Source organism: Vanacampus margaritifer, chromosome 6, assembly GCF_051991255.1.
Source record: "Vanacampus margaritifer isolate UIUO_Vmar chromosome 6, RoL_Vmar_1.0, whole genome shotgun sequence".
NCBI lineage: Eukaryota > Metazoa > Chordata > Actinopteri > Syngnathiformes > Syngnathidae > Vanacampus > Vanacampus margaritifer.
In genome coordinates, this window is record NC_135437.1 from 18,581,013 (window position 1) to 18,587,275 (window position 6,263).

A 6,263-nucleotide genomic window follows, 5' to 3' on the forward strand; every position below is an offset into this window, starting at 1 on the left:
AACAGTGATTCTCAAAATGTGCTACAAGTACCACTGGCTATTTTTTCTTTTTTCTTTTTGCAGTGTTCCTTCGCTATAACGCAATTCATCTTTCGTGACCTGGCTGATTTGTGAAATATATTTATTTATTAATGTTTTTTTTTTTTTTTTGCAGTACCATATACCTTTTTTTTTTAAACTCTATAAAGGTTTTTAACTTTGAGGGTTTTTAAAGAAGAGAGAATTGTGAGAAATGTGTGTAGTGTAAATGTAAAAAATAAAGTTGACTACTTTGCCGATTTCTGCGAAGGAATACTGTACATTTTAGTTGTATTTCACTTTTAACTCACTCACTATAACTACTGGCGGCTATAGACGTCAAAAATCCAGTTTAGAGTTAAGTACAGTACAGTGCATTTTCAATGAGTCATTTAAAATTATAATTCTAATAAAATTATTTTATTTAGGTTAGAATTTGTATTTCATTTTTATGTGCAATGTTTTTTTGTTTTGTTTTTAATTCATTTACAGTCTTTATTTTCCAAGATTCAAATGTAAGAATTCAGGTAACTTTTAGGAAGTATGTGAGTACATTTGGGAGTATTTAAGAGTATTTAGGTAACTTAGTAAGTAATTAAGTCCATCTAGGAGCATTTAGCACTTTATTTATTTAAATAGATTTCTGAGTATTTAGGTATCTTTTTGGACGGATTTCAGTAGATTTAAAAGTGATTAGATTACCTTTACATACCCTTTGATTACATTTGAGAACTTTGTATTTTAGTAGATTTATTAGATGGATTTTAGTCCGTCTAGGAGCATTTCGATTACTTTTTGTGAGTATTTAAGTGAATTTCCATGTATTTAGGTAACTTTTAGAATGTATTTCAGTGGATTTAAAAAAAAAAAAAAAAAACTTAATATTTTTAATACATCTAGCTGTATTTTGATAAGTATTTGAGTACATTTAGGAGTGTCAAAGCCCGTATCCCACTGAGGGGCAAAGGTTGTGAATGTTGATTTCTCGTCAGGGTTCACTCCAGGTCGAAACGTTCGCTAAATGTTTTCTAAACAGTTTTAATGATTCTGTAACAGTTTCCCAAAACATTAAAACAGTAGGTGAATGTTTAGAGAACTTTTTTTTTTTTTAAGGTGGTACTTGGTGTAAAATGTTTGAGAACCACTGATATATTGAAAATGGAAAGACAGATGCTATGTTCTTGGACTTGTCGCTAATAATTATGTGTCATGTCCAAAAGTTCTAAAACCAAGCGATAAAAGCTTGAATTGATGACGTCCCATCCCATCTTGAATGAATTACATGCAACATGATGCCATGAAAATTTGCTTGCAAATGCTACGAACAGTTAAGCACGATATTAGCTTTAACTCCAAGCTGTTTTCCAACAATCCCCCAACTGCCCTGTTTCATCACAATCCAGAAATATGGCCTGCATACTGCACTCAAATCACAATATTTTCTAAGCCAGTAGTCATATTGGTGAGGGATTAATTAATTTAAAACAATGGAGGGTGGTTTTTTTGTGTGTGTTTTTTTTTTCTTCCAGTAATGCGATGACGTGACCTGCAATGCACTCCACAATTGCAGCCAACAGGTTCCAGTGAAAACGTCTTTTGCCACAAAACGCTGCAGTTATGGCACTGGCGTTACTAACTTTTTTAACAATCATGAATTAGAAAGAATTATGCTTTTTAAAGTACCACTTGAATATGTCCTGCCACAATATGACCAACCTGTGGCCCAGTTTCATCAAAAGAGAAAAATAGTGCAAAAGTATATACCCCTGACTTCCAAAGCAAATAAATGTGTGAATGTGCTCTTAACGTCTTCTGCGATGCTGGGCTAAAGTGTATCACGGTGGAAACCACATTTTCAAGATGACCAAAATGAACGTTTCATAAAATGTCATTTTCAAAGTCAACTATATTTAGCGTTATTGTCGAGACTTCTCTACTTCCCGTCATCAAAGTTCATGGTGAGTACACAAATGTATTTTTAAAAACAGACATATATGGTATTGCAGTTCAGAATGTTAAAAATCAATGCATGAAGTGGACTCGCCATCAGCAAGCCGACCTCTCTACGCTTCACCCAAAGGTGAGTTTTGTTTTAAACTATACTATTATTTTAGTGTTACACACAATTTTTACGGATTTTTTTAATGTTATATTTAAAAATAATAATTATTATTATTATATTTTTACTGATACAAAAAAAATAATCTCCATCATATTACCCGTTATAATACTCATGTCAATCTATTTAAAGTGAAAGTTTCCGATTAAAAGAAAAACGGCAGCAGCGGGGATGAGTTGGTGGAGAGAAAATGACGATAAGGTTACTGTGTGTGCGCATGTGTGTAAAGTCCCGTGACTGAATGGCCACGTGGGTTCAACTCCTTTGTGGGTGGCTCAGATCGTGATGATAGACTGCCGTTTACGCAAACGTTTAAAGGCGGGTGAAGGTGCGCGATCTCCACGTGATGTCACGCGCACGCACACACACGAGGGTGACTTGGTGTGGCTTGTTTTACGTGCATCATCCTTAAGAAGTAAGAGTACATTTCCCCCTCCCCTTTTCCCTCTTAGATGGCAACGACCTCACACAGTCAAACATGGCCGCCTGCCTCTCATCGAGGGTTGCCCTCATTGACCTTGTTGAGAGCTAAGCCTCCCTCTCAGCCGGTGCCAGTAATGCCAGCCGCCAAAACTTAAGCTCGACCCACCGTGTGCTCCGTTTAGGGTGGGTGGCTGCCGCTTTGGCAAGCTGTGACACACACACACACACACACAAAAGAAGCACTTGCAAGCATGTGGGTGTGTAGTTAGTTGCTACATGAGTATGGTGGCAGCGATGGCTCAGGGGGCGGCCATTTTGCCATTTGCTGTCAACTGAAAATGACATCACAGCCACTAAGGGCTCACGTAACGACCAATCAGAGCGCAACTGTTTCTGGGTTTGGTCATGTGACATTTGCCAGCTGAGCCATGATTGGTCGTTACCTGAGATGACAGCAAGTGGCAGTGCAAAGCGAAATGGCTGCCACCTGTATTAGATAAAATTAGGGGGACAATGACATTATTAAAAAAAATAATAATAATAATACATTGAATAATGTAACATGTCACATACACATTTTATGTTGTTTTTATCTCTTGTACATATGGCTTGTCCCACCTGTCAGTTTTAATACCAAATATAGCTCTTGTTGCCTAAACTGACAAAAAAGCTAAATGTGTCTTAGCTTTGTCATTAAGATTACGTAGACATCTTTACTGAACAAGGTAAACATAAAGACATAAGCACTCATACGTTTGGCACTCTTAGCAATAAATAAAAAAACTGTAACAGCGTAGCACTACATAATTACGGAACCATCCATATCACATAACAATTAAATTATAATCTAAATTGTCTGTAGCATATGAAAGCCGCGTGACGCGAGGAAAAAAGAAAAAGCAATTTTTTGGAGAAGATGGTGGCTGTGATGGCGAAAGCAAATGGTCCGGTGCCAAGCGTGGCAGCTCGTGTGCTTGCTCGTGTGCCTGCAACTTGCCTGGAGACAAGCAGGGTGAAAACCAGAATCAACAAGCAGAATTTTTAAATGTTTCCGCTTCCTTCCTGTCTCGCGTAGCATTGCTGAGTCTACAAGAAAGAGCGTGTCTGCAGTGTTGAGTTTTTTTTTTGTTTTTTTTCCAGTGGTGGGCGGTCCAGGGCCAGTCAGGCCTTCTCTCTTGATTTAAACACAATCAGAAGGACTGACCTACATTTACTAACTAAATTCTAAAATGTATTTAATGAATATATTCAGTACACTATTATTTTCATTTTTGTACAGTTTCTCCTGCTGTATGAGGATGTCCAATCAGATTTCAGCTCCTATCTGTTGCTATGCCAGTCTAATCTGCCCAGGACCATCAGAATCAGGAGTATTGCCAGTGCCACATGTAAGTTAAACATCATTAGCAATTTGACTGTTTATATAACAAATCAGATCCCCCCAATTTATTATAATTATTTTTGGTGGGGTGGGGGTAGATTATTGTTAAAATTTTTATTTTTTTTTTACAACCGCACCATTCCCCTGACCTCGCAACCCCCCCCCCCCCCCCCCCCACAAACACACACAAAATCAACAACAAAAAACGCTGATAAGCATCCACACGTCTTAAATGTAGAATGGAAGGCGGGTGGGGGCAGGGGGGGGGGGGTGTTAGGGTTTGGATAACGGGAAAAATCCAAAATCTGAATTAATTAATTAATTAAAGGGGAAAAATGAATATGCAAATCCGCAGATGCCAAACTATGAATAAGCAGGTGTTGACTGGTTTAAGTTGTAATACCACCAGTCACCACTAGATGGCGCTTGAACTAGGTCTTATACTGCTCTATACTTCAACGTGAGTAGGCCTAAAGGTTTGTTGTGGATACACACTAGTAGCTAGCCTACCTCAATAATATATTAAAATTTTGCATTAGTTGATTTTTTTTTTTTTTTTTTTTTTTTTTTTTCAAATTTAGTAAATGAGTTTTTGCACTTAATGTGTGTTTCTTGTTCAGCACTTTTGTGTCATCCTTGAATGGTAATTTTAATGCAAGAGAGCCATTTGCACTTGGGAAAAAAACTAAATTAAAGTATGTGGTTATTTTGTTTGCTTTAAGCACTTTTTTGTTGATATTTTAGACTACTGCACATGCATTGAAAAATATATTATGAAAATGTAAATATATGCATATACATATTTTCTCCAATCTAAGAGTCCAGTTTTGTCATGCGTCTGGTTCGGGATTGTGTGCACCTTATGTGGCCCCTCAGAAGTACTGATGAAAAATGCTGGCTGCATTCAAGTTGTCCGTCCCTGGCATGGATGCACGCTGGTTGTAAGGCTGACATGTAACAAATCTGGCCCGCAGCACAAAAAGGAAGGAAGAGTCCTCAGCATTGCTGCGCCCCGCCCATTGTTGATGCCCCGTCGTTACAGTAAATATTTGCACGGGTGAAATAAGGGAACAAGGTGTACTTCCTGTTGCAACAATAATACAATCGCCTGTGTGAGAAACAAGCTTGTCCGTTATCATGCTAAAAAGCTGCTCGAACCAATGAAAATCGAATCCTCGATGAGACATGGGTGGGGGCACGTTTATTTGTATAGCACATTTCATAGCAGTGGCGCCCCCAAAGTGGGAAAAGAAAGCTGAAACCCCGAAAGCAAACAAGGCAAAGAACACAGAATAAGTGAACATGCTTGGCGTGCTTGCACTGCTTCAACATGCTTAGTTTACAACATCCATGAAACGAACAGCAGCATTTTAGCAAAAGAGGAAACGGCCCGACAGCTGACCTGCAAATAACGTTTTACAAAACCGCAGCATGTACGAGGAAGTCCACAATCACGTCCTAGAAGAGAGTTTACATGTTATGTAAAAGATAAAACTGCAACAACGTTGATGCTCTCAGGTTTCTTTAGCGTAACAAATGTGATGGAGTGCAATGGAACTGACAGATGGTCAAATGCACCAACTAATGTTTGTGCTGTTGCTGGAAGTGAACACGGCTTCAGTGTGCAAGCAACTCGCCGCAAATACCAAAACAGAAAAATTGGGTCACTTGAGCTTGTAGTGTAAATCGGGAGTAAAAGCGCTGTAGTTCTCTACTGGTGTAGAGGGATCCAGTTCAGGCTTAGACTTGGATGAGGGGTTAAATTGCAGTTCATATTGAGATTAAGGGAGGAGGGTTCAAGTTAGGGTAAGCGTGTCGTCTCTTTTTAAATGTTAGAATGAATAAAAGTTTCTATATCTGTATTAAGAATGCGCCTACTCAGCAGATTGTGGAGACAGACTGGAACACCAATAAAACATAGACTCCATGTAACTAATTTAACTTTATTATTAGTATTAATAAAAGCATTAATCAAGATTATTACTTTGGCACCTTAGCATAAAATACTCACGGACACGAGGACATTGTTTAATGTCGCAGCCACAGTCAAGGTTTCATGAAATAAAATAAAATAAAATAAAATGCCCACATACTAATCTTGACCAACCCACACATAACACAATATGTTTTGACAAGGCAGACTACAAACGAGCAACAAACTAGTATAATAATTGTTCAAATGTCATTCAAGGTTATTTTAAGACTAACAAAATATCTAAAACTAAAATAAAAATTTAATTAAATAAAAACTAAAATGCTTTTTGAAAAACGAAAATTGACAAACTACATTTTACGTTTGTAAAACCAACTAAAACTTAAGTT